The sequence below is a fragment of the Cavia porcellus genome, unplaced genomic scaffold, assembly GCF_034190915.1.
Source record: "Cavia porcellus strain 051 isolate PalLab524CR breed Dunkin Hartley unplaced genomic scaffold, mCavPor4.1 scaffold_29, whole genome shotgun sequence".
Lineage (NCBI taxonomy): Eukaryota > Metazoa > Chordata > Mammalia > Rodentia > Caviidae > Cavia > Cavia porcellus.
In genome coordinates, this window is record NW_026947512.1 from 47,158,946 (window position 1) to 47,181,480 (window position 22,535).

The 22,535-nt window shown below is 43.4% G+C and overlaps 1 pseudogene; it reads left to right on the forward strand.

The window, feature by feature from the left end:
* Window positions 1-13,323: 13,323 nt before the first annotated feature.
* On the forward strand, window positions 13,324-13,555 carry LOC100727472 (prefoldin subunit 4-like; annotated as a pseudogene).
* Window positions 13,556-22,535: the final 8,980 nt, after the last annotated feature.

The window sequence follows — 22,535 nt, forward strand, 5'->3', positions numbered from 1 at the left end:
CTGACCACCCAACTAAAATTAGAGCTCTGATACGAGGGGTGAGGCGAGGCATTGGAGAACTATTTTGGGTAAAGAATCCAGTTGAAAGGATTTTTCATGTTTGAAACATGAACAGTTAATCTGCTGATAATTTAGAAAAATATAGACAAGACTAGCCATTTGCCTGTTTTTTTTAAATCTTGAGATAAAAGGAATTTTTCTTAGATTCTTACCGATGATTTATTTAAGCCTCAAGCATATTTTTAAGCATGAAAGTACTCAAGAAAGTTCATGCATTTTGATGGAGCAGCCTTGACTAAGTGGATTGTAAGAGAAGAACCTTAAGGAAGAACAACGGTCTTGGATAATTCAGAATTATTTAAATGGCTAAGACTGGAATGGAGCTGAAGCTGAATTGGAATGATGGGCTTAAGACACTTTTTTTTTTTATCAGAAAAAAATAACATAATGAAATTTTCCCATCAAGTGTTGCAAAATCACTTTTCCCTTATTGTATGTGCAATGTGGTAACATACAGTTTCGGTGCTTCACAATATTCCTTTTTTTCTTTAATAAAGGATATTTATTTGAATTAAAAAAAATAGGGATGTAGCTCAGTGGTAAAGCACTGGCTTGTAATCTGTGAGGTCCTTGAGTTGATCCATAGCACTACAAACAATGCACAAACACAAGCACTTTCTAGGACAAATCCAAGAGCACCTGCCTTTGAAATCAAAGAAGCCTGAGGACTTGCTTAGAGGAGCAGTAGAGATGCCAGCTTGTTGGGGGAAAAGAGATCCAGAGAGAGACTCATTTTCTAGCCTCAACACAGTCACAGCAGGGGCCCAGGTTCATCGGGGCTCACTGATCACTGAACAAACACACCACGCTGGACACTCACAGAGGGAAGACTCCAAGGCCTCGGTGCTCTTGGGTGGTGGCAGGTCCAGCGGGTGTTGAGAGTTTGGGTAAAGAATCCAGTTGAAAGGAGTTTTAGGTGTTGACTTCCGGAAGCGGGTGAGCTGGAATCCAGAAAGCACATACGAGCAAGCATGTCTGCAAAACAGCAACAGATACTAAGAGAAAGGGGCGTGAACTTGAAACACTGCGATAATTTGTTCAAATTCATTATTAATAAGTGTATAATTTATACTTTATAATACTTTTTCTTAAAGTGATCATATGCAATCATACATGCTTAAGGCCTAACGAAATCTCGAACCACAGAACCACTTGGATAGAGACCTGATTGAGAATCATTATAAGTTTCAATTGAACAAACTGTAACAATGGAACTTCAGAAATCGCAACAGTTTATAGATAATATTATTTAAATGTCTACATATTACCTAACAATTATCTAAATATACTTGAAGGTTAAGCATCTTGAACAATCATTTACATCATAAAATGATTTTTTAATCTTTTGCAAAAGACGGAGTAATAAACATTAGTCCAAGTAGGGTGAAAACAGCCACACACAATCTCTAGATGAATAAGGATAGTTGTCCATCAATAAAACTTTATTTACAGAAACAGACTGTGGGGTTGATTTCACCCACAGGTGTCCGTGACCAACCCCTGAGCTGAAGTTCCTGTTTCTCAACCTCAGGGCTGGTGACAGTTCTGGCCATATATCCACAGCTGTGCGTAGTGTTGCTGGCAGCGCTCCTGTCCACTTGGTCACTAAATGTTGACAGTGCTCGCCTCTGACTTTCCACACATTGCCAAATGTCCCCCGGGGAGACAGTCAGCCTTGGTTGAAGACTGTTGATTTAAACAATGTGTGTTTGGGCCACGGCGGGGGATGGCGTGAGGGGGGGTGGCAGGAGTTGGGACATTCATTTGAGTAAATCCCAGGGCTTTGTGTCTACTGCACATTCTCTATCTCTGAACATCCTGCCCGCATCCCCTCCTCTCCGAAGGAGATTCCGGATCCGCATTGAGAAAGTCTGGCCTGTGACTCAGAAATGCAAACCTACCTTCATCTGTCTAGGATAACTTCAGTTTTATTTACAAACCCAAGATGCATAACAACAGTTTAATGTTTGTATTATGTAAACTGAGACTCCATAGCTACCACATCTGACTGCTGAGTCTAATACTTTATATGACCAATCACCTCTAAAGACCTAAAGAGTAGCTTAGGTGTATTTACTGAGGGCACATATTGTATACAGTCCGGCTTTTAAAAATTCAAGGACCTATCATCATAAATTTTGGGAGTGCATGTGGAATACCTCAAATTCCATTACCATTGATCCACTGATTATAATATCTAATTCAATATTCTCTTTGATTTTGCACCATTAAAGAAACAGGAGGATACAAATGTATTTGCCAGAATCATCCACTGTATTGGAGGACTATAAAGCATGTATGTGAGAAATAACTCAAAGTCACACAATAGGTTTCTTGTTGCTATAGTGTCCCAAAGGCTGGTGACATGGATCATTTCTATGCTCCTTAGAAATGCAGGGAGCGAAGCAGATGTAATGGAGTGTCTTGCCTATTTCTATTACAAGAGGAAAAAGGTGCTTTTGTTTGCTTTTCATTCTTGGTAGGTACAAGAAAGTTTGGGGCAGTAACTTTTGAAGGTGATTCTGCCATGGTGTACCATAGTTTGGCACAAAAAGGCAACTTTATCACTGCTTTCTAAATTAGGTTGGCTTTTAACAAGTCTGCTGTTTAGAGGCATTTCTGGTGCAGAAAACTTAAAAGCTTTGTTCTTCTCACCCTTAAAATGTCCTTTCCTAATAAATCTTTGCACACTTGATTGTGGAACTCAGAGCTTTCGATTCTCTAAGTAAATAAATTAGACATAATCCAATCTTTGATTATAAGATTTACAGTTCTGTTCCAGTTTCTCAGGTGAGTGCTCCATAATTCAGCTCAGGTAAACAGCTCCATTAATTCTGATCTTGATGCAAAACGGGCCCTAAAAGCTGGAGGGTGGTACTGCAGATACAGGAGAGCTAAAGGGACAACAGTCCTTTGCCAAGACCTCTAGGCCCTGCTCCACAGCTAGGCTTTCCTAGCTGTTAGTGTCTCTATCTCTGGAGAAATCAGGCCTTCTGAGTAGCAAAGTCAGCTCAGCATTTGTTTCTAGTTTGGGCCCACCCTGTCCAGATAAATGGACCATTTGTCATCTAAAGTGCATCTAGAAGGACCCAAGAAAGAAAGTCTCCAGTGAGCGTGACCTTAGAAGAACCTTTGCTTTCTCTGCCACATTCTTGAGATAAACCAATATGCGTTATGCAGAACTCAACAGCTTTATCAAACAGGGCAAAGCAGCTTGTACCAGGATTACGTGGCACGCTTGAGACATCTGGGAAACTCTGAGGCTCTTATTTGTTTTTCCAGAAGACTGTATTCCTTGACATACGTGGTTACAGCATTGGTTCACACTCACTGCCAGGACCGTGTGACTAATTGCCCTTGCCAGGGTGGAACTTCAGAAAAGGAAAAGGCAGACTCACCAGAATCACGCTACAGGAGGAAAAGCTCCTTGTTCTATTCCCGGGACCTGGTAACAGAGGTTAGGTTCTTTTTAGCTCTGATATTATATTAAGCCTGTTTTTACACAACCTGCCTCTTTACTGCCATTAATAAGAAAGAACTCATAATTAGAACCAGGTACTAGGACGAGGCAAAGGCATTTCTCACTGGGCAGGTTTTGTACCTCCAAAAAAAAAAAATGTTCAAAAGAAGCCTCATGGAGGAATCTGGCCTTTGAAAGGGTATGTTCTCTAAGTAATCATATTGGTGATTGGCTTCTGTGGAAGTCAGAAGGTGAGAAGCACAAGTTTGGCATCACGGCTCTTACTGAGTGAGGCCCATTTGACAGGCGTGTACTACACAGGAACTCTATTTCCTATGAACTCAGTGACTCATGGTTTACAGTTTCTTCCTTATCCATGTACAGAGGGAACCCAGAGGACGAAGTAACCATCTACACTCAACTCCTCCTGTATCAGAAAGCAAATAACTTGCTGGCACCTTGGCATGGGGTGGGGGCAGCTGGATTTTTCACTCACTGACTTTTGTTTATTTTTTAGTAATTATGCCATCTACGTTTTAGCCACTGCTCAATCTCAACAACTGGAGTAAGGTAGGCAAGGGCGCTCCCTGGAAGAGCACAGAAAGAGGAAAAAAGGGATGAAAATTCAGGAGCAGGAGTGCAAGTTCCACTGGTCCACTGCACACCCCGATGAGGCCCGCACAGGTCAGAGACGGTCACTGGTGCCATTTTACCTGTCAGGCAGGAAAGGAAAATGAACCAAAAAAACCCTTTTAACACTACCTTACACTCTCAAACTCTTATACACAGGCCGCTGTGCATACAAGGATATTTATAAAATATTGAACATCAGACGAAGCAAGGGGCAAAGCATGCTCTTCTGAAAACCCTGTTCTCACCCCTGCTGATCACCTCCTGGCTGGCCTCCCCACCCACTTTCGAGTCCTGCTTGGTCAGGCTTTCAGAGCTTCTACAGAGATCTCTCCAAATCATTCATTTCACCATTCTTCCCTCCTCCTGAAATGCAGCATCTTTAACATAAGCTGGCGAGCAGTTCAAACTGGGACCACAGACTTCTTGGGGTTTATAACCCCTGATTCACCATGCTGTCCTGTCTGGTCCTGCCTTCCCTTGAATTTTGAGCTTCAACAGGCCAAACAATTCCAGTTTCCCAAAGCACTTCTGCTGTCAGGTCTGTGCAGCTGCAAACTTCTTTCTGGCCTGGGGCCCTGGAGCCCTAACCCTTCCCCAGAGCACCTCTAATCATCATCTACTTGACACCAGTGTCCCCTCTGGTTACTCCTCCTGCGAGCCACAACTGCCTCAACTCATTTTCTCTCATTTTTCTTTGCTTACCAGTTTACTGTCTTATCTAGATCTGAACGATCTTGAAACCAGGAAACACATCTCTTCAGCCTTGATACGAAGTGGCTCTGCATCCCTGTCATATAGAAAATGCACGGTATTGGCTACAAGAGTGAATGAATGGGGCAGGAAACATTCACTCCCGAGAGCTGGGCCTCTGTCTGCCCCTAAGATCTTCGTCACTCTCCACCTGCATCTTTCCCTTTTCTACGAAAGAACCCATGCTTAACACTCACGATAGCCCCATATTAACTTCTATCTTTCATCCCACAAAACCACTAAAACCACTTCTGCAATTGCCAGAAAAATTACCCACTGAGCCCTCATCCTTTCTTAGCCCTTCCTGTTGCCAGATTCCTCACAGGGGCATTCGGGACATTTTGCTTATCAAAGGTTCTTCTGCCTCCTAGAAGGATCCAAACTTCCCAGCACCTAAGATGGAGAGAAGAGAGCTGAGGACGATGACAGGAGGAGAAAACTGTCCTCACGGCTCAAAGCTCAGTGGGAGCGGGGCGGGGGGTGAACCCCAAGGCCAGGGACCGACTGGGCCAACACAGGAAGTGGTTCTTCCCTACGTCACAGCAGCGCACTGTCTACCCTCTAATTAAAGAGTCATCAGTAAGCCCTTAAATGGTATCTTTACTCTAGTGAAATTGTATTTACTGCTGTAAATACAGACAGCTAAAGAATACCGTCTAAAAAAGACCAAAAAAAAAAAAACAAACAAACAAACAAAAACTCCAAAAAGATAGCCATCAGCTCTCCCTTCAATAGAAAAGAAAGAAGCATGCATAGAAGCAAACAAAGAAGGAATCCACAAACAGAAAGCAAAATCCTCTTGGTCAGTTAAACCAACACATTAATCAAAAAGATTAAGTAATGTCTTCATGTATTTACAGACCTAACGTGAGCCATCAAAACTGAATCACCTTAAGACCGCATGGGTAATGTAGTAGTGCAGAAAATCTCAACTATTTAGACCTGAAAGGGATGGGTGTGTGTGCCTCCTGCTGACAGCCAAGACACTGCACCCTACCATGTCCAGTGTTCCAGGAACATTTTCAGTAATATACCAATAACTATGTCCACTGGATAACTTTATCCTAAATAGGTGTCAAGGATCAAGTAAAACTATGATAGTTTATCCTCTTATTCTACAGACTGAGAAAGTAAAGAAGATGGTTAATTATGTAAAGTGGTGCAAAGGGAGAAGCAGAATGAAGTTTAGATTTCCAGATAATTCCCCTTACATCAGCATGCACACACAGGGCACCTGAAATGCTAGACTAAGCGGTACAGTTTTTGCATGCACACGTGCCCCTCCCCCGAGTGTATATCCAGATACAGGTACACATACAGATCCATCTACTGTCAAAATTAACTCAAGTTGTTGCTTTGGACACGAAAGAACGAGATTCTAGAATACTTCTATCAGATAAAATCTTCATATATTTCTTGACAAATCATATATCACATAACAATTTTTGCTCTGCATTCCTTTTAATTTAAAAAGGCAAAACGTGTCTTTGGAGGGGTTGGGGAAGAGCTCTTCATCTCCAAAATTGGGTGCAAAGACTCCCTCTGGTGTTCCTGCAGGGGAATAGATTCTTCCGCCTTCCAAGCTGCCCTCTTTGCTAAAGAATTCCCTCCTCCTCTCCAGGGAAATAGGAGTCTGGAACAGAAAATAACTGTCTTGTCACTTGCCTCTGCCTGCCTGCTATGTGTGCGGAAGACAGATCGATGCATTAGTATAAATAGTGAGCTTTTGTATTTTATCCCCGGCTTTGTTTGCTGCATGCAGCATGGTAATTCATTACTTTTCCATCCAAAGTTCACAGAAATTGAAATTTAAGAAAAGAAGAAAAGAAAGAGTGCTTTCTGTCAGACTCAGTGCCCAAATGCACTATTTAACTGGGGTTTCTTTTAGGAGCTTTTCAGGTCAAGCTTGCTCTGTTCTTCAATGGCCCAACATGAATTATTTCATTAATTAGTGCATTAACACAGACAACAATCCTTACGAAACTTCTAATTTTTATGACCCTTCTAATTTTATTTTTATGGAGTCATGTGTCAGTAACACGAGGGTCCTTGTCCTCAAGGTGCATAGGTAGCATACGTGGGAAAACACCAGAGGAGCTTGGTGAAATAATGCAGGGCATACAGGACCACCTCGGGAACCAAAGTACTGCCAGGTCCTGAGCTCGCAGCGGACAGGCTCAGCGGACAGGCTTGCTGCTGGGGCCCAGGGTTGTCCTTGGGTGCATGTGTCATGTCACCCGTACCTGGAGTGAGAAGTAGGATTTCAGTAGCCAAACATGGAGTTTGCAAAAGGATGCCTTGGATGAGAGAGGAAGGTGGGACACCGGAGGCAGTGTGGGAGAGTGGTTTGTCCAGAGCAGCCACTGGCAGGAGGTGGGGGGCTTAAGATCTCTACATTCTCAGTGTACGAGTGACAAACCCATGAACTCAGTTTTATCCCTGGCACCACACTTTTCAAACCAGCTAATCAAACACACCAGAAAAAGGAACCGACAGTGAAAAGATGGGGACTCATAGACGCAGGACTGGAGCACTCTCCGTGACATTTTAGCTACAGTGCCTGGAGGCTAATCTGTTGATCTATCTGCTCTTGATTCTGCTTGAATGTCAGTTTTTCCAAATATCATTTTTAAATTACATTCAAATGTTAGTTATCTGTGTTGAGGAAATTGAACTGGGAAGAGATAATCCAACTGTCTTTTCTTTTAGTTTTTGCAATGTGTTGCAATGGAAATGTGAAGAAGAAAATTCATGCTTTTCAATTCATTTTTAGATAGATATATTAAAAATTAATCTGCTGTCCCTTAAAATCACAGCAACCATTTGGTGCCCAAGTTTGTTCCCAAGTAACCTGCAGAGGGAAGGACCTACTACTGTTAATACACTTCCCTGGCTTGCTGTCACATGCATTTAATTGCATTTCCACAGGAGCTTCAGGGCAAGAAATGCCATCCTCCTTCAAGTCGTCAGCTTGGTTGTATGCAAAACCCACTAGGATGGAACTTCAGCTTAACAAGTTCCATGAGTCCTTGTTGGTGTCCTGCAACAACCTCTTCATCAAAGTCACTTTCTCGTTTATGGCGATGGATGCAGTTCAATTCCCTGCATATCAGTATTTAAGACTTTTCAGGTAATTTGACATGCCCCTACGTCCTCCCTCATCCTTTTAGTGACTCTGCCATATCCCCTCCCCTCCCTAGAGGAGAATCTTCAGGGATTGCCACATAAACACAAGTTTAAAGGGCAGGTTGGGCTAGTAGTGCTGAGAGGCAAAGTGGAGAAAATTTTAGATACAAGGCAAATGTATGATCACTTATCTTATAATAGGGGAAGTGCTACAAAGCAAAATGCCTCAGTCACTGATCAGCCATCATCACCTGCAGACATCAAAAGGAATCAGTTTCCTTTTTAAAGGCCACTGACAGAAATTGCTTCATGGCAAGGTCTCCAGATCAAGCTACTTGGAATTCAGGTGCAAGATGCTCTGCGATGTTGTGACCCCCAGCGCCGGCATGAAGACTAAGGAAAAGAGATTTCCACCCTCAGAGTCAGCTTCGGAGAGGCAAGAAGGCTGCAGGAGAGCAGGAGAAGGAATGGTGCAGATTGGCCTCTGCTCATCCTGCTGTCATCAGCCCCAGGACTTCCTGCCGCTGACCCAATCAGAGGAGGCCATTCATTTGGGTAAAAAGGAACAAAGGATTCACTCAGAGGGAGCTCCAGGGGGACAGACTTGCCCATTTGCCTCATATCACCGTCTCTCCCTGTGCAGGAGGTGAGGCAGGCCTTCCAGAGTGCAGATCAGGGAGAAGAAGGATGCGAGATAACGCACAGCTCCTCTCCTGCTTTGTTCCTCAGCCATCGTCAATTCATCCTTCCTTTCTTGCGGAAAAGGCACTAGGCCCCAACCTCCTGGGACCAGCATCTCTATCCTCTCATTTCCTCCGGACAGGGAGAAAAAGAGGGAGAACTGGTTATGTACTCAGCAGGAGAAAGTTTGGAGAAGTTGCTTATCTCTAAAAAGAAAAAAGTCTAATTTTAAAGTCCCATTTTATGGTGCCTGAGAGTCGTACTGTCTACAAAACTAGATATCAGACCTAAGATGCACTGCACATTCTAAGGAGGCATGGGAGGCATTGTGGGGAGAAAGTGGGGAACAGCTACACATGCCCATAGGATGGACACAGGTGCTGAGTTTCTTTCAGAGGTTTTCATGGAGGAAATTGAAACTTACAAATTCAAACATAAGTTTTCACTTTATAATTGGAAAGATTTGGACAATGGTTATGTTCTGTATTAGTTCTTAGTATGAACAATGAGTAAATGAGATATGACCTTCTTTGAGCACGGTTTTTTTTGGACAGTCATGTGATGGCAAAGTGCACCGTGGGTCTCTGGGTGCCGAATGACAGCACAGAGGACCCGTTTTCAGCAGCACCGGGCGGGTTCATCTGTGTTCTCAGGGACTTCTCTCAGGTTTTGATGTCCACATCCCTCCTCTGTGCGGGACCCTTCACGTCAAGAACCCATGTTTTCCCAGTTAAGCGGAACAATTCTCTGGTCTCAGTTCAGCAGCGGTCCCAGCAGTTTTCAGCACCACCCTTGTCAACTGCATGCAGCTTGCCTGCTTGTGAACCTGCAGCTTTACTCCGCAGTTTTATCAGAGGGATCACAATGGGCTCTCATTTTGTAAGTGAAGGGCACATGAGTGAATAGTTTGACACATAGCAGCCTTGCTTGTCCCCAAGAAGTGAAGTTACAGAAATCGTTCAGAGATAACTCTCATAAATCCAGATGCCACTGCCACGTCCAGAGTTGATTGGCAGGAGCTCCGAGTGCAGATCTGGACTCTCAGTCCTCCCCAACACCGTCTTGCCCTCCTCTGTCTCAGGGTCTCCACAGCCCAATGAGGTGTTCCTCAGGATTAGTGGGTCCCATCCTGGTCATTACCCTGAAGTTACAGAGGCATCTTAGAGTGCCCCCGCTCTGGGCAGTCGTTAGGTGTGAGACCATTGGCCTCATTACTGTTTGCCTTGGCTGTTTATTGCTATAATGACAGCCATGCATTTGTGCCCAAAACGTGAATGACTGAAGAGCTTCCTGGAACCTTCACAGGTATCATTTTAGCTGGGGAAAAACGGTCTGAAAGAAGCAAAAGGGGCACCTTGGGTATTAAGGTGTGTGCCTTAATCACTGAGAACATTATCAGAATCAAGACTTAATGACTATTAGCTGGCTTAAATTTTACCTTCTGAAGTAGCTTTTATTTACCCCAACAGCTTTTATCCCTTCCTAGCCGTTTTTTCTCTTTTCTCTTGATGTGTGTGTGTGTTTCTCTGTATGTGTGAGCATATGCATGTCAGCAGGCATGCTTGCAATGGAACCAAGAGCTTCCTGCGTACTAAACATGTGCCCTGCCACTCGGCTTCAGCTTCAGCCCAGGAACCAGAACCCCGACCTGCCCAGGTCCTCGGTGGCTCTCTCAGTGCTGCGGAACACTCCACAGACAGTGAAACTAGCTCAAAGCCTGTGCATGCGCTTCTTCAAAGGCACCAAATAAACAGTTTAAAGAAATCTTACCAAAAGCTTTCTTTCCTTCCTACCATTTCCCATTATTTTCTGTAGCTGCAGAGCTTTCCTTCTCTTAAAAGCCCCTGAATCAAATTCTTTCCTACCTCAGTCTTTATAATTTGCTTTCCTTTATCACTTACATGTCATATAATTCAGTTTACATGTTATGTCTAAGGTTTTCCTCTTTCCTGCAGCACCTAGCTTACCTTTGTACTGTTTCTGTCTCACGCTATCGTGTTGGGCTGAGTTTGTACACACTGGTAAACGGCTGCCTACTATGTAAAAGGCTCTGGGGAGGGGATTTCTGAAAATGAAGAAAAAACTAAGAAGAAGAAAAAAAGCAGTCTCTCTTTGGATGGGCCTGGGCCTGGCTGGAAGGGTACCCAGTACTGGTGACTTACACAGGGTGAGGTTATTTTGGTTCCCTCTATGGTCAGTGAGCATTAAGCTAGAAACAGCATAGCACAGGAATGCTGCCCATCACATGGAGCCAGGAAGCAGGCAGAAGAGGTGGAGTGGGGACACAGGACAGAGCCCCAGGAGGGGCTTCCAGCCAGGCCCCGCCTCCCAACACATTTAGTCCTGGACTCCTCAGTGGAGGGATTCACACAGTGCCCTGTGGTGCTATACTCTCCACTTAAGATTTGGCAGGGGGAGCATTCTAGACATAAATAATAACAGGTGGAGAAGGGGTAGGCCAGAGGGAACTCACTGAGGAAAAATCAGTACGTATAAAAATCCAGAAACTTCCTTCTGGTTGGCTCAGTTCTGTGTCCCTCCCTGTGGATGAAATGAGGAAACTTTCAACACTCTGCATCTGGCTTCTCAAGTGGTGGAAGGCTGTATGTGTGCTTGTCAAGAGACACATTCCAGCACCTGGTACCAACCACCATGAAAACCAAGTCGCTCGTGGTACAGTGTTGGAGAAAGAACCCAAAGAGAGCATTGCACCTGCCCCAATGTCCACCCATTATTTTCAAGATATTGATAGAAGGCCCAGAAAGATTTTGATTTTCCCTGAGGCTGATTAAAATGTCTGAATTTAGATTCTTGTTTCCTAGTACTCAGGGCAGGAGAGAAAGTCCATTCGCACCATGCGTACCTGAAGACACAAGGGATGTGATCTGGATGCAGAAAGTCTGCAGGCTGCAGAACCTTCTCTGTTCGTCCTCTGGTCTCAGTCCCTTCAGCTGGCCATTCAGGAAAACCCAAGCTTGCCGCCTGCTGCAGCAACTCACCGCGCCTGCGAGAGGTGCTAGCAAAGCTGGGATCCTCACTGCAGGCCCTGGCCTCTCCCAGGGGTCTGTCTCCTACACAAGGCGGGAGGCTGCACTCACACTCCTGTGCAAAGGGCCCAGGCTTTCTCAGGAGCGTGATCACTGTGTTCACCCTTTAGGAACAGGAAGGGAAAACTGGAAATGCAAGAAGTCGGTTTTTATAAAAATTGTCAGTATTTGATAAAGGAGACAGTTGCCCACAAGAAATTCTAAAAGTGTTTCCCTCATCCCCAGAGAAGCTTACTGCATTGCTCAGTATTCTTTAATTTCATGTCACTTCCCTAAACCAAATATTAAATTTCCCCCTTGAAGTGAGAGTAATCAATCACTGAGGAGAGAATTGGCAGCTCTTATTAAGGCAGAATAACCTGAGGTAAACGCTAGCAGTGGACACTCTCCCTCCATTTCCACCCTGTGTGCAGGTATGTAACATGTGCTCTCCAATTTTCAGAAATCCTCCTTAATAAACAAGAGAATTTAATAAAGTCTACCAACCTATTAACTTTATAGACATATCAAATTACTCATGCCTATGTGGTTTGAACTATGCTTGAAACAAGTCACTTGGTGTAACTCCAAAGATGAAGGAGATGCTACAGTTTGAGTCTTAACTGTTCCCCAAAGGCCGAGGGGATAAAAGCTTTGTCCCCAGTGTGGCTGTGTTGTGCAGGGGCACGGGAGGCTTCTCAGTCACCGGGAGTATGCTCTGGAGGGGGCTGCTGGGACCCCGCCCTTCTCCTCCGCCCTCCACTTTCCTAGCATGACAGGGATAGTTTGCTACGCCACGTACATCTGCCTTGAGGTACTGGCTCACCACAGGCCAAATGCAATGGTCACTTGACCGTGGGCTTTACCCCCGAGATTGTGAGTGAAAGCTTTCCTCTTTTGAAATTGATTACTTCAGGCAGTTTGTTACAAGAACAGAAAAGTGACTAACACTGGAGAGACCATCCTTTATTCAAAGGAAAAAACACCTGTCTATTTTAAGGGAGTATTTTCATTAAACATGGGGAGACTTTCTCCTTAGTGTCAGTTAACAGCATAGGAAGGGCGGAGTCCACTGACATGATGGGGACAGGCACAAGATAGTTACATGAATGAAGTGTACATACATGAACCTCTCCAAAAACCCAAAGTGAGCAGGTTATTTTCTTGGTCCATACTGGTTTTTCAAGCACTGAGCATTAGCAAGTGGAGCTGTGGTTGAATTACTGGCTTGCAAGGAGGGCTCCATCTCAAAAGCTACAAGGTGTCCCCGTAGATTTCTGCTTCCTTTAGGCGGCACTGAGAGTGGCAGCTGTCTGGTCACAGAGCCACCTTTGGGCCATTCTTCCTGGCTCAAAAACTTGCATGAAGCCCCAAGATGGAGACCACTGTGGAGAAGATGGCAGCCACCATAGAGAAGATGGCTCCTGCTGGGGAGAAGATGGCTCCACAGACTGTAGGTGTTATCTAGAAGTCCAACAAAAGATATACAAATTTGCTCAGAATATGAGTAGAATCGCAGAGCTAAAGGAAATATGAGAAATAAAAAAGAAACAACTCCAGAATTTAGAAGTTGCTCACAACAACAACATGCTTGCAGAGGATGATTGCTTAATGAGATCTTCTCAAATCAGTGATGTTTTCATTGACCATTCTCAAAAAGAAGCGCAAGAAATTTTACAAGAAATAAGAAAAACTTGCAAAAAGAAATTGATACCTTAGAATCCAGAGGAGAATGAATTCAGCAGGTGTTAGCAGGTTTGAAAGTTCAGTTACCTGCAAAACTTGGCACAACATAACCATTGAAGCTGCTGAAAGTTAAACATTGGATAACACATTTTGAGTTGTTTAATAAACTTTAATATTGTTTAAAATGGCAATTTATCTTTCTCAAATGACTTGGAAAGGAAAACTTTCTTTTTAAAAATTTTTCATTTATTTAATGGAAACTTGCCTATTTTCACATCCTTGCTTATATATTTTATATTTTTCAAAGATGACAGCACCCATCTTTGTGTTTTGCATACAGATTATGTCAAGTCTAGGGGCTTTGTGTCATACTATTAAAATAAGTTAAGCAATATAAAAACAAACTCTTAGTGGGTGGATGGTGGCTGGGCCTAGCAGGATGCTACTGTGGTCAGGCGATAAAGCAGGGTCACCTTCCTGTGATTGAACATGTGAAGAGCAACCCTAGGCAGGGTCACCTGCCCTGCAGGAACTGGCCCAGGGCAGGCAGAGTGAATGCAATGGAAGGCCAGCAGACAGCTTCAGACACAGCGGTGAGGAGGCACTGGAGTCGTGTGGAATCAGCGTGGGGTGGTGCTCAGCCCACCAGGCACAGTGCCCAGAGTGCAGCTGAACCTCGTAAGAACAGGGCACTGAGACTCACCTGCAGCTCAGAGGTCAGAGGTCAGAGGGAAGCCGCACTTTTCAATGCCAGATATTTTCTGGCTTCTCTGAAGACAAAAGTGAACAAAGCAGTTTAAACTGCAAATTGAGGGATTTGCATTAGAGAAAGGAATCTTCTGTAGGAAGAAGGTTTGGTTTTAAATTCATCTTGCCATGTCATTTTCTGCAGGCATTTCATGAGTAGGATAAATTTCTATCTGTCTTTGATGTGTTTCTAATGGAATGCCAGGGTGGTATCTGAGACTACAGCTTGTTCTTGAATTCTTCACTTACTTATTCAAGAAAAATCTTCCCCACTGCCTCCAACCGTTCTGCAGTAGGCTCCCAGTTGGGGGGATGATTTGCATGTACAGGTTGTGCCAGGTCGTGCCTGGGCGACCATGAGAGGCTGGGTATGAAGCTTTGAAGCCAAAGTGCCTGATTGCAGTGCTTCCTCTTATGAATGGATAGGCACCTACCCTCATCGCTCTTGGTTTAGCTGGGATGGGAAGGTGTATGTGGCAGCGGTTACTGCAAGCAAACCACGGCTGAAGAGCAGACTAATGGGTAAAGATTAGATTTTTCTCACTAAAATTCATGGTAGGTAGTTGGGTCATGGGAAACTCATTATATCCTATTTATACGTTCAATTGTAGATCACAAATATATACCCTAAACAGTTCAATTGTCTTAAAATATCTGTATCAGCATTGAACAGAAACAAACCATTGAGAGGGATGATTCTAAACGCTGACCACAGATGAAACCACCAGGGGGAGCTTTAAACAACACCATGTCCTGAGAACAAACAAAAGATCCTAGGGTGGGAGCCTCTCAAGGGAAACTGTTAACAGACTAAAGAGACCGCCTACAGAAGAGGGGAGCTTGCCAGTGATGCCTCAGATAGAGGATGCAGGTCTAGAATAGACATGAAGCTCAAAAAAATTAGACTGTCCCAAATAAGAGACCCAATCAGAAAATGGGAAACACCAACAGATACTTCTCATTAGCACAAATGGCCAATAAATACATGAAAAATGCTTAACTTCATTGGCCATCAGAGAAATGCACACTAAAAATGGAGGTTCTGTCTTACTTTAGCAAGAATGGCTACCATTAAGAAGTTAAATAATAGCAGATGCTGGTAAGTCTGTGAAAAAGTTATGGGTGAGACTGTAAACTAGTACAACCATTATGGAAATCAGTATGGGCTTCCCAAAAAATTAAAAATGTAAATTCCATTTGACCCAGCTGTTCCCCTTCTAGATGTCTTCCCAAAAGAGTTAAAGACCACATATTACAGTGCATACCCACGTTTATAGCAACACAATTCATAATACTTAAATCTTGAGAGCTGCCTGTACGTCTATTAACAGATGAATGGATGAAGAAAACGTGGTATTTATATCCAATGCAGTACTACTCTGCCTTAAAGAAGGGTAAATTTGAGCCATTTGTAGGAAAAATGGATGCACCTTGAGATTATAACGTTAAGCAAAATAAATCAGACGTGTGAGTTTAGTATTTCCTGGTTTTTACTTCAATGAAAATTTCAATATATAAAGTGCAAAATTAAAGATAGTACGAAACATAGAGACAGAGCTTTTGCAAATGGAGGCAGACCAAAAAACGGAAGGGACAGGCAGAGGAAGACGGGGTTGAAGAAAGAATTGAAATGTATCATGCACATGCGTTATTTTCCCACAAGGGATGTGATTATTATGTAGTAAAAAAGAGGCACTAAGTAAAAATTGAACAACAACAAACAGTTTGGAGCTAGAACCAGGGCAGTGGCACTATAGTGCCAGCACTCTGGGAAGGTAAAGTGGGGGGACTACAAACTCACCCCAGTTTCCACAATTTTGAGTAATCTTGACCCTCCCAAAAATGCTTTAAAAACAGGCTGAGGGTGAAAGCCCTCACTGAGTTCACTCCCCAGTGGGCGTGTGAGGGGGCAAGTTCACCAGCCATTCTGAAGTGTAACATTCTGAAGTGTAACAAAGACTTTAGTCTACCTCTAAATGCAGATTTCAACAACCAAACTCTCTTTTATATTTCTATGAAGAGTATTCACTTCACACAAAATCTAGTTCTTTAGGTTTAATTGCTAGAAGCAGAGCATTCCAGCTGAACACACTCATGGTTTATTTTCAGATTCAAATGTCTTACCTCCTCAAGGTGTTGGCAAAAGATTTGGCCGACCAATAGTTAAATGCCAAGTATAATGGATTTTTTCTGCAAAGTCTCTAACCTTTTACTACCGTCACAGGGAAATGAAACGAAATACTTAAAAACCAAATTGAATTCATTAGAAATATATAATACAGTTATCATCATGTTAGATTAAGACATAAAATAAAATTTCTGTTCCATAAACTATTTGGGAATCTGTCTGTACATGGTTAATTTCACATATTTCTTTTAGAATCTCATCTGCTCATCTATTGCCAGCTGCATGATAAATGCAATCTAGAACTGTGGCAAGCAGTGGGCCAGCAACGCTGGAAAGCTCATGGCTCAAAACTGGATAGAAAGCTTTACAATTTCTCAATGTACCACACGCTTTTTCCTTTTTCTCAATTATTGATTGCATCGTACACCAGCAATCAAGCTGATTTGTAAATAGATCCAATAGATAAGAATCTAAAGTAGTAAATCAGGTAAAGACAGAATGAGGCCAGACCCACTGTGGACTCTTGGAAAAGTGAGATCTTCTAGTCTACCAAAGTGGCGATTAAATTTCCCAGGACTTTGGTCCTATAACCAAGGCCTACCTGGAGCCCAGGACATCTCTGCGGGTCACTGGCGGTGCTACATTTAGGTTGCCTCATTTAAGCTCTCAGGACCCACGCCCTTTGACAGTGTGAGGATGGAGGATCTGCCCCTTGGGAGGCCAACGCAGGTCACTCCTGATGATTATCCCCTAGGTGGCTGTGGGGAGTCCACATGGTGGTTGGTCCAGACAGGTCTGTTAAAAATGGTTGCTGCGATCTCTTCAGAAAAATGCTGGTAAATTGTTATCTGTGTGGCAGATTATCAGAAGGCCAAGTGCTATGAACAATAGTGATACAACAAACAATTGCCTTCATTAACATGTATTTAAACACTGCTATTTCTGAAGATCTTTTCAAACACAGATTCTGGATCTGGTCATATTTCTCCCTAGAATGTGTCTTAGAAATTCTTTTGTGCTGTAGCTTTCCTCTGCCCATGATATTTCCAGCTGAACTGGAAGAGATCAAAGGAATCAGAATTAATACAAATGAAACACAATTAATACAAGTGAAAAGTATGTACCATGATAGGCTATTGTTTGTGATTTTAAGAATTTCAGTGGGGTTTATTTATTCTCCTAAATACTACAGTAAATCTTCACAGGGTAGCCATTGTCTCTTTATTGTAAAAACAATTTCCCCTGTTCCAGTGTCAAAAATTCAATCTCTCTGGCACCTCCCTCCCAGTGACACACAGGGAAACTTACTTACATTAAACTTACATTAACAAACTTATTTAGATTTACACCATGCCATTCTTTGACTAACACATTTTCACATTAGCCTTCAAAGCAGCTTAGCACTGGAGGAAAAGGCATTATCAAACAAGAGACTCTGATTCTGTTCTTGTATTCCTTTTTAATTGATCTGACCTTGGGAAAAGCTTCTGAGCTTTGTCCTCAATTTCTTTATCTATATAAAAGAGGATTTGAATAGGTTACATATAAAAGGTTATATATAATTTTTTCCAGCTTTTAAAAATAGAACTCTCTTTTGGAGTGTGGTACAATGGTGTCAAGAGCTTCAACAAACATGCCCTGGAGTGCATGCCCTGCGACAGGGTAGAGCAGGAGCCAGCGCCCACCTCACCACACTCCCGGGCTTCCCACTACCCTAAATTATCAACACTGAGAAGGTGATAGACTAAGGAGACCTCAGTCTCGCTTATCATCATATCTTTTATTCTTGGGCTAAAGAAATCTTCAGTCTTACTGCTATATGGGATTTTGAACTAGTTACAAAATATTTTAGGTAGCAGTAATCTCAGGAGTTTTCCATTCCACTGAGAACACCAGGGGAGAAGGACCCCTACCCTCGCTACCTCCCTTGCTGCCTTCCATGAGGCTGTGTTGGAGGCTCTGTCTCTCAGGCGGGGCACCTCACTGTGCCCAAGGAGTAGGGCCTCCTCTTTCCTAATCCCCCAAGCACAGAGACAAGCAAAACTTGCCTAATTAAGTTAATTGTGTCTAGTAATAACTAGACAAGTTTCTCAGAGTCTTATTGTTTAGTTGTACTTAGATGAACCCCAGTGTTACGGATTTCTTAAACAAGAGTACCTGAAGTTTCAAAGAGCTAATTGGTCCTTCCTCTCTCGAAGAAGCTACATGAATAGGACCAGGTCTGATTCTTCTCTTTATCTCTTCTCCCCATCCCCCCATAGGACAGGCTGGTGAAACACTGGTTTCCGCTGGGCAGTGCTGACTGGGAACTGGGGCGACTGCATTGAAAGCAAAGGGCCGGGCCCAGCTCCTGGAGGACTACTTACACTCACTGGTTCTCCTTTCCATGAGAAAAGCCCAGCAGAGAAGTCCTTCCTTGGGGTGGGGTGTTCTTCCTTCCTCCAGCTCCCTCACAGGAGCAATTGGAATTCCCCTGATAAAATTAATACCACTTCTGACCCCCATTTGCCTCTCTGGATATTCCTTGGTGTGCATCTTTGCAGAGCAGAGGGAAGCTGTCATTAGCCTCTCCAAATTTCTATTCAAAATCAGTAAAATCAAGAACAAAGCGTACAGTTAATGACTACAGAAAGCAACACTACCTGCTATTAAAGTTTGCAAAACAGTGCATGTAACAATTGTTAGGAAGGCTGTTCAGGGACTGAACTGCAGTTCACTTCTAATCTTATCTAATTAGATGTTAATGTATTCACACCTTGTCAATTGATGGTAGAAAATTATTCTTGGAAGCACGATGCCTCCGTCATTCAGTGGTCATCCTCATTTGTTCTGCTCACTTTGTACAGTAATATAACACAAGGTAGACGTCCAGTGCTCCAGCAGGTCAGCCAGTATCGCTTCCCTGCTCGGTTCACATTTGTAGATCATAAACATGGTTCATTAGTCACTCAAAGACAAGAAAGTTTTCTTGCACCAGACATTGCTGAAAGCAATAAAAGTAATGGAATCATTCTTGAAGAATGCGCGCCGTCTACAGTCGCATTAAATTCTTCATTCTCACACGTACATCTAACCAGTGCTGTAGAGATCGGAAGTTAAAGGAGCTCTTTAACCACTTACCGTTCCATGTCAATACCTTCTTTAATTGGGATAAACTCTGTTCTCGCACTTGGGAAGGTGACATTTCATGGCAAATAAGTCTGAGAAGTTTTTGGAAAGAGAAAAGATTTTCTGTGTTGAAAGCTATCTCCTGTAATGACCAGAAAGTTGTAGACAAAGGCTGCCTGCTAGTACAGTTATTTCGGGCTTTGTTAATCACAATCGGGAAGTCAATACTTCTGCTTCAGAAACCAACTGAGAATTCAGATTCTTCTCCGCCGGATCCTGCCGATATGTCCTGGTAAAATGTCAGTGAGAAGCTGTGTTGTGTGAGCTCCAGGTCACAGGAGTCCCGGCAGAACCAGGAATGCAGGGACTCAGAACAAGTGGCAGTCATGACTTCGGTGCTCAGGCACTTTTGAGCTGCCCTCTCCGTTTGCTGTCTGACTCCATCAACATGACCACACCCACCACAGGCCAGCCCTGAGGCCACAAAAACAAACACAAGAGGACTTGGTCAGGCCCTGTGTGATCAGATGTCACCCCTTCCATATTTCTCGGTCAGGCCTGGTGTGCTGCAAGGCCACGGTCTCCTCTCACCACCTTGGAAGCTCTCCTTGTTCATTTTGAAAAGATATCACGAGAACATTAGTCATAGAAAGAACAGATGCAAGACAGTATAATTTATCTTAGGCAATTCAACATAGATGACCAAATGAAACCCTCAGAAGGTTAAAAGGCAGCATCAAAAACTAGGAAAAGGGAGAACTTTTCAAAGCCCTGGGCCTTGCTTAGATTGAGGTCACTGTGCAAATATTAGTTCTCATCGAGAAGCTCAGTGGTCTTGTAGGACCCCTCGCAGCCAGGGAGTACTCAGCTATGAAAAGGAAGAGAAAGACGAGGAGCAGAAGGAATAAGAGGCAAGGATCAGAAGGACTTCGCTCTCCTTTCCTTGGAATTTCCGTGATAACTGCATACAAATAGAGCTCTCCATTTTGTCTAAAATATCCACAAACTTGCAAGTTCAGTGGAACCCTTCGGTGAGTAGTTGAAATCTAGATGATTTAATAAATGAAGTTGTGTGCGCGCGCGCGCGCGCACACACACACACACACACACACACACACACGCACACACGAACAGCAGCTGAAATCACCTAGATGGGGAGGATGAAAGATACTCTGAACTCCGAGCATGCCAACCCTCTCCTCACTGCCAGTGTCTGCAGGCAGTGGGGGAATGCGGACCAGAGCTGGGACTCTGGCTGGATGAGGCCTGGCTGAGCTTGTGATCCAGTGTGTGCCTGAGCCCCACCTGCCCACTCATGCCTTGGGGAAATGCTGCTTAGTGTATCTCCCACCCCCCACCAGAGGAAAGACATTGTCAAGGTCAGTGTTAGAAATGGATGACAATATGCACCTAATTTGTTACTGTTTTTGAAACTATTCTACTTTAAATAGTTTTTCTTGATTTATTCACATTTTTATTCACTTCCTGTAAGGCTTAGTAGAAAGAATAGGAAATATAGTAACACCCCTTAGTTTTGAAGTTTATCAGACCAAGTTATAGCCATGCTTCATTAAATCAAATTGGAGGGAAAATACAGATAAACTTAGGTCCTGGTTGTCTCCCTTCTTTCCCCTAAAAAACAAATGTTACATGTATATTTGTTTGCTTATTCATTCCATTGAAAAGAAACATTATTCCATTTGTAAAGAAACTAGACTTATAGGTGAAATCACAAACTTGGGTAGCAATCACACTAGGCCACGTGATAGACATGTAAAATGTAGCCATATAATAGAAGAATGCCCTGCAGGGAGCTGCTGAAGCTGGATATTGATCACATGTGCAGGGCTAAAACAAAGCCAGCCCTGAAAACACAGAGAGCCCAAAGCAAGCCAGGTAAACAAGCTGCTCCAGCTCCAAAAGGCCAGAGCCCAGGCCAGTCAAGCAAGCAAGTTGCTAGGCTGGGGTTGAAATAAGCATGCCACGGTGGTTGAGCGGTTCCTTTCCTCCCTCCAGGAGAGAGGGCTCCACCAGGCCTCAGCTTCCACCTCTTTTCTATTTTTGCATCCTCTCACCATCCTTCCCCTTGGGAACATCAGGAGCTGCAGCTGATCACTACATGCGACAAGGATTAAGGGGCATGAGAGTCTTCAAGGGAAAGCATCACGAAGTAGGACGCATTTAAGGGAATCCAGAAATGTAAGTCAGTTATTTTCTTCTGTGTAACAACAGTTTTTCTTCACTATTAGAATCATAAAAGTTATTTTTTAAACACTAAATTCGGGTTGGGGATGAAGTCAGTTGTAGAGATCTTGCCCTGAGTTCAATTCCCCCGGCCCTGCCAAGAAATAAAAGTAAATAAATATTAAACTAAAGGATGAAATTAAATGAGTACATATGTAATTATCTTTCACAATAGGATGAGTTCTTTTGAAAGCAAATGAAACAGGATCCATGCACGGTGCATCCAGCACCTCAGACGGACAAGGCTGCTGAATGCCGGATGGAAACTCGCTGTTGACAGGAACGGCTCTGGAGAGAAAAGCTGGGGACTGAGGTATTCCGAAGGGGCTGAGGGGAAGGGAGTGGCAGACAGGGAGAGTCTGGGAGAAAGGAAGAGAGAACCAAGAGAGGAAAGCAAGAAGGGGACTCCACATTCTGGCTTTCTGACTCATTTTTCTTAATTCTTTTAATATATCTCTTTGATCCAGCTTTTATGCAGCTGAAGATGTGCTGATCAAAGGTGGACTAACTAGTTTCAAGAATTTGAATATTTCATATATATGGTGAGTTACTGATCATATGATTACATTAATAATGTTTATTTCTTTTTCTTTTTTTTTCTTTTTGAGACAGGCTCTCGCTGTCCAGTTCAGGCTGGACTTGAGCTCCCTTTGTAGCCCAGACTGGTCTAGATCTTGAAAGGATCCTCCTGCCTCAGCCTCCAGAGTGCGGAGATTACAGGTGTGCGCCCCCACGCCTGGCTAAATAATGTATTTATGTACATGTGTAAACCCCAACTGGAGTAATGTAGCCGAGGAGACTCTGCAGATGCATCTAGGAACCCACAGGCCAGTGCTGTTGCGTGTGCATGGTGACTCAGAGAAGCTCTGCGGGGGCCCTGCCCCGT